Source organism: Narcine bancroftii, chromosome 9, assembly GCF_036971445.1.
Source record: "Narcine bancroftii isolate sNarBan1 chromosome 9, sNarBan1.hap1, whole genome shotgun sequence".
In the NCBI taxonomy this organism is placed as follows: Eukaryota; Metazoa; Chordata; class Chondrichthyes; order Torpediniformes; family Narcinidae; genus Narcine; species Narcine bancroftii.
In genome coordinates, this window is record NC_091477.1 from 107,779,038 (window position 1) to 107,786,243 (window position 7,206).

A 7,206-nucleotide genomic window follows, 5' to 3' on the forward strand; every position below is an offset into this window, starting at 1 on the left:
AAAAACAGACAAGAAATAATAATGCTACAACAAATCAATGTAATGACATTTCCACATTTACAGGCTCAATCTGTTGGTGGTTTTGTTTCTTGTTGCAAATGATGCCACTCAGTTTTCACTCGAACATTAGCAATAACTTCTCTTTTCAAGGTGAATCCTCTTTTCATTCCATCAGTTTAAGTAGCAGGTGAAAAAACATCTGGATCTGGCAAATATTCTTGAGCTCACTGGTGCTGAACTACAGCTGACTCGCTGTGATGCTATTGCAGTTGTGTAGATTCCTTCAGAACATTTTCCAACCGCTCATCTATTCCCAGCAGCTAGTGATTGCCTCACTTATTCAGGAGTCCAAACATGTTGCTTAAAGATGGCAGAAAACAGCCATTGCAGTTCCTTGAGCTCTTCGCCAGCTTTGTCTCACACAGTATTGTGCAGGTCAAACTTTCAATTACTGACAGGTTGCATGCTCTTTCAGCTGAATCTCTGCTTTCGTTCCTTGACTATTATCAACTCGGGCTCACTGTTAAGCACAGCTAACACTGACAGTTTCTTCTTGATTTTTATCTCTCCAAAATAGTGTTCTTTTGGACAATCAATTTCAAATTATCCAATTTAATCTTTGTGGGACATGCTTGAAATCCTTAAATAGCCGGCTAAAACCAAACTAAAAGATCAGGCAAGATTTTGGAAAACTAATTCAAAGGCACAAATTCACAGTCTGACAGTAGCATAGAACAGGATAACAAAATTAAAAGCCAGAATCATTATCTGCCTGGAACTTTTGAGGTAAATTTGTGAGGCGTTTTCTCACTGAGTAACCTCCATTGAACATGCACATCATGGATCAAACTTGTATCACTTCCATTGTTGAGAAATCATTTCTTCAATCAACATCAGCATCTACAACAGTTCCATCCAGATGATTTTCCTGGCTGTTAAACATGTTTGTGCATGAAAACTGGACATTCATATTCATCTTGGTTTTCCAAATCTTCAAAAACTTTGGGTTTAAGATTGGCTATTTTAGTTTTTATCAACTTTTGCTGCAAACATGAGCAAAATGGGGTTTTTCCCCACTCTTCCAAATGGTAATTTGCAGCAAATTATATTCCATCCTTTTCAGGTGCATGCTTCCACACTCAACCCCTCTTTCAAATAGGGGAAGAGAGTGTGTCCATGGAATTAGGTGTCTTTTCTAGGAAGCTAGAGATGGAGTCCATTGGAGCAGAGAGAACTGCAATCACTACCTTCTGTGGCTTTTCTAATCTTGAGCAGACCAGCTCCCGCACTACAATGTGATCCACCCAGCAAGTACCATATACTTGAAATAGTCATGTAAAAGTCAACCCTACCCCCATTTTGCCCTGCTGCTCACCCATTCGAGCTCCCAATGTCCTGACTGCTGTCTCTCCCTCCTGGGCCTCGGCCACCTGCTCACCTGAACTCCTGACACTCGCAATGACCCAACCTTGGACTCTCACCTAGGTCTTGGCCACTTGCCCAAATGAAGTCTCGATGCTCCAACTGCAGACTCTCACCTAGGTCCCAGCCACCCAAGCTCCCGATACCCCAATACAGTCCCAGTTGCTCCACCCATCTGAGCTCCTGACACCTCAGACGTAGACTTAAAACCTGGTTCCAGTCACCTGCCCACCCGTTTAAACTCCTGATACCTCAAATATCGCAGGTACCTACCACAGTCAAAAGTAGTATGTTTCTGGAAGTGGGATCCTGATGTAAATGCCAGAAATTCTGGAGGATAATATGTTGGGTGCAGAGGCTGGTGGAGTAGTAGGAGAGGACAAAGGGAATCCTGTGTTTGTTGTGTCTGAGGGCAGAGGGAGCCTGGGCAAATGAGTGGGAAATGGAGGAGATGTGGAAGAAGATGGGTTTTTTTGATGCCCAGCACCTATTGAGGTACTGTATTGTCAACAAATTGAAAGATAGTTGGAACAATATTGAGCTGAGCAGTTGAGTGTGATCATGAAGTAGATGTCATTATCCACCTTCATTGATTGTTAATCAGAAAGTCAAGGACCAACTGCAGAGTTGAGCATTGAGGCCTAGATTCTGAAATTTGGGAATGTGTTTACAGAGGCTTTTGTAGTGAATGTAGAGCTGGGTGTCTATGAACAGTTGTTCAAGTTTATTGTCATATGACTGGACGTATACAGCAGGATGAAAGCTCACACATATATACACACATACACACACAATGCACAGTACATAATAATCACTACATACTTAAAGATACAATTTAAAATAAATATATTTAAATATTTTGCGATGATTTACTCAGTTACAAAATACTGTTCATATCCCAGCCTGGCAGTCCTGACTTTGATGCTCCTTGACAGTATTGGGTCAAAGATACTGTGTGCTGGATGGAAAAGTCTATAATTATTTGAACCCAATTTAACCAACACTCCCAGTAAATGTCATCAATAGATGAAAGGGAGACTCCAGTGAACTTCTCCTCTGTTTAGATGATCCTCTGTATTGACTTCCAATTCAATGCTCTGCAATTGCCATACTAATGCTGCAGCTAGACAGGACACTTTCAAAATGTCGTCAAGATGGGTGCCCTCCTCAATCTCCTTAGGAAGTGTAGACTCTCCTGTGCCTTCCTGATTCATGAGTAGATATTGTGGGTCCAGGATGGCTTGTCCTTTGAATGCACACAAAGGAACTTTGTGCTCCTCACGCTTTCTATCATGGTATCATTGATACGTGGTTGATCTTCATCCTCCAGAAATTGACAATTATCTCCTTTGTCTTGTCCACTTTGAGGTTCAGGTTGCTATTCTTGCACCATTTTACAAGCCGCCCAACCTCCTCTCGAAATTGACTTACCAAGGTTGTCGATGAGTCCAACTACTGTTGTATCAGCCACAAATTTGTTGATTCTGTTAGAAATGAATCTTTTCTTTAAAATTATTGTTGTTTAACATTCAAATACTACATATGTCGACTAATATAACAAATAGCATGTAATATTATATACATATCACAAATTATTGTAAATATAATTGAAAATAATCTATCTGTAGCGGCGGCTACAATGCTCCTGCAATAACACACGCAACCAGACGGGTTGAGCTCAGTGAGCAGACTAGTTTATTGCAGGCTGCTGGGCTACACTTGTACTCCCAGCCTGGACCTGGCTGAGAACAGCGCTGGAGGGTGCTGATGTCATCCAGGCATCACGTGGTCCCCAAGCATGGGTTTCTGAGCCCTGAGCTGGAAGGAAGAGAAATCCCCGACAGCGCCATTTTGGCCGGCTGCCCTGCCGCATGGCTTACAAGCGGAAACAGTTCGCCTGCTTTGTAGTGAGCCGCCACATATCCATATTTGTTCATTTAACATTACGTCTTACAAATAAATCTGGATAGAGATCAAGTAAGTTGCATTATGCAATCTTTTGGTCAAGACACAATAATTTCTGTCTAACTTGATGATATGATCTAAGACAACCATAAGAACTGAATTTGGCAGTGCAGTTGTGAGTCAATAGCAGGTTGAGGTATGCCAGTGCTCTGTGCAATAGGACTTGAGTTTTGCTATCAACCTGGACTGACTGGTCTTTTAGTCAAGAAGTCCAAAATCTAGTTTCAGAGAGTGGTGTTGAGTCCCAGCGAGGGCAATATATCCACCAGTTACTGAGGCATGATTGTGTTGAATGATGAGTTGGTCGGTCAACAACAGCCTAGCTTATGAAGCATTATTCTCTAGGTGAATGAGGACAGAGTGGAGGATCATGGCTAGTACATCATCTGTGGACTGGTTTGGACAGTAGGCAAATTGGAACACTAAAAGGTGGGGACTTGATGCATTCCATTACATGTCACTCAAAACACTTCATGATGATTGAGGTCAGTGCAATGGGCAGTAGTCATTTAGTCCAGTTACCATCACTCTGTTGGGCACTGGGATCATTATAGCTGCCTTTAATCCTGGGGGGACAGTGGAATGCTGCAGTGAGATTTTGAAGATCTCTGTTAGGATCTCCATCAGCTGGGCCACACAGTCCTTCAGTACTTGCCCAAGTAGAGTATGTTGTCTGGTTCCTGCTGCTTTGCATGGGCTCACCCTGAATAGGATCCTCCTCACCTCTGCCGCAGCTATGAAGGGTGCCTGTACTTCGGGGGAGATGAGGCTTTCTTTAGTGTCACATTGTTTTTCTCATCAAACCATGCATTGAAGGTATTAAACCCATCAGGAAAAGATGTATCCTTGTCACTGACTCACAAGGTTGACTTGTGTTAACATTGGAATAGCTAACTTGGGTTGTCTTGGCGTCCAGTGGCCATGTGGTGAACTGGAGATGTAGCGCCTGCTATGGATCTGTTGGCTTGGTAGGCAAATTGAAGAAGACTAGACTAGATTTAATGTCAGCTATGATCAGCCTCTTAACACATTTCATGTTGATGGATGTCAAGGTTGGTAGTCATTTAGGCCCATTTTTACGTTCTCCTTTGTTACTGGTATGATGGTGGCCTTCTTGAAACAAGTGGGGTCTTTGGCCTGTTGTGGGGAGAGAATAAAGATTTCTGTGAATACATCCACCTGCTGATCTGCACAAGCATGGTCACATGCTCAGAAGGGAGTGTGAGAATGAGGTGAGTGTAGGTATTAGTTCACACCCAGCATATATTCAGGCTCCAACCATTCAATGGCATGAAAATCAGTAATTCCATAACCAATGTTCATGGATATTTCCTTTGTTCTGTGAAGGGGAAAATATTACAAAAGAAAGTCAAGTTGATGAGAGAGCATATATTTGCTGCTACATTGTTTGATCAATAATGCTTTTGATGCAACTTTCACATTTCAGATACATTACCAGTTATCTTTGAAATGGAGAATGTTTAATATGTTCACAGCAGTATGCATGTCCTTTTTTTTAAATATATAAAAAAAGCAAAATAGCTATGATTGTAAATATTCTCAAATGCTGGATCCCCATAGCAGTTGTAGATAATTAACATAAACACATCCTAATGATTATGCCTTGCATTTCAGCAGACTCAATTATGTTGGAAACTTCAAAGCCAAAAAAATTACCTTGTACTGAATGACATGCATGACGGGTGATTTTTGACTCCAATGTCAGATAGATAGATGATGTCAATCAAAGGGAGGAAACAAATTCCATTCATATTTAATTTTCAAGTCCTTGGAATGTTCAAAGGCCTTTGAATCCCATTTGTGTGGCTTTACTGAAGTTAAATAAGCATGTGCAAGATAATAGGTTACCTGGATAGAAGTGGGGGAATGGGATGATTGAAATTGCTTCAAGAACGTGCAGAGATTCAATGGGCTGAATGTTCTTTGTGCCCAAGGAAAATATGAAAATCATTAAAAAATGTGTAGGACAAAAATTTCACGCCAACTATACGTCACTGAAATTTCCTGACTTTCCTCTTTATTTTCATGTGATATGAAGTTTCTTGGGTAGAATATATGAACAGGTTCTTTAGCTGGAAGCCAAGTCAGAAATCTACTGGAGCATTTATGAAAACACTCCTCTGCTCACCCCCCTACCCTTTCTTCCTCCTCCCACACTTTTTTTATTCAGGCACCTGCCTGCATTTTGCTCAGGCCCAAAACGTTGGTTATACTGTATATCTCTGCCTCCTACGGGCTCTGCAAGGCTTGCTGAGTTTCCCCAGCACTTTTATGTATTAACTACTAACTACAATCGCATCGGCTGCAGACTTTCTTGTTTCACTTTGAGTGGGATATACAGAAAGCTTGAATTCGAGTGACTAAATCTCTCTCTCTCTCTCTCTCTCTCTCTCTCTCTCTCTCTCTCTCTCTTTTTCTCTCTCTCTCTCTCTCTCTCTCTCTCTCACTAATCCCTCACTAATCTTTTACTTTTAATGTACCTATAGAAACCCTTTGGATTTATTTTTACTTTGTCTGCCAAAGCCTCTTCGTGCCTTTTTTTTGGCCTTTCTAATTTCTTTCTTAAGATTCCTTCTACACTCCTTGTAGTCCTCCTTCAAATTCTCAGCTCCCTGCTCTTTATTACCTCTTGTACACCTCCCTTTTTCTCCTAATCAAATTTCCAATATTCTTCGAAAACCAAGCCTCCCTATGACTTCCAGCCTTTCCTTTGATCCTCACTGGGACATATCTGCTCTGTACCCTCAAAATTTCTTTTTTGAATATCCTCCATTTTTCATTTACATCCTTACCTGAAAATATCCTGTCCCACTCAATACTCCCCAAATCCCTTCTTATTCCTTCGAAATTTGCTCTTCTCCAATCCAGAATCTCAACTTTAGGCCCCTCTTTGCTCTTCCCTAAAACTAACCGAAAACTAACAGAGTTATGATCACTAGACCCAAGTTGGTCTCCAACATTAATGTCCCATATCTGACCTAACTCGTTCCCTAAAAGGAGATCATTACACTATCCCGAGTCGGTTCTTCTACTAATTGATTTAGAAAACAATCTTGAACACATTTAACGAACTCTAGCCCATCCAGCCCTCTAACTGTGTGGGTATCCCAATCAATGTGAGGGAAGTTAAAATCTCCCATGATCACTACCTTATGATTCTCACACATACACGTTATCTCCCTACAAATTTGTTCCTCTAATTCTCTTGGCCCATTTGGCTCCTTCACCCCTCAATTCCACCCAAACAGCCTCACTGGACGATCCCTCCAGACCATCCTGCCACCTCACGGCAGTAATGTCCTTCTTAACAAGTAGAGCAACTCCTCCCCCTTTTTTACCCCCTGATCTATCACATCTAAAACAAATGTATCCTGGAATATTAAGTTGCCAGTCCTGCCTGTCCTGTAGCCAGGTCTCACTAATTGCCACAATATCATGACCCCAAGTATCTGTCCATACTCTAAGCTCATCTACCTTATTCACTATGCTTCTTGCATTAAAATATATGCATTTCAGAGAATGACCCCCACATATATTCTCTTTTCTACCTTTTACCCTAATCTCCATCCTACCTATTTTATTGTTATTATTTCTATCTAGGTGGCCATGCTCCCTTGACATTGCTCTCACACTCTGATCCGCACCCCCCTACCAAACTAGTTTAAACCTTCCCCCACAGCTCTAGCAAATCTGCTTGCCAGCACATTGGTACCCCTCCAGTTCAAGTGGAGTCTGCCCCTTTTGTACAGGTCCGACCTTCCCCAGAAGAGATCCCAATGATCCAGAAATCTTATCCCT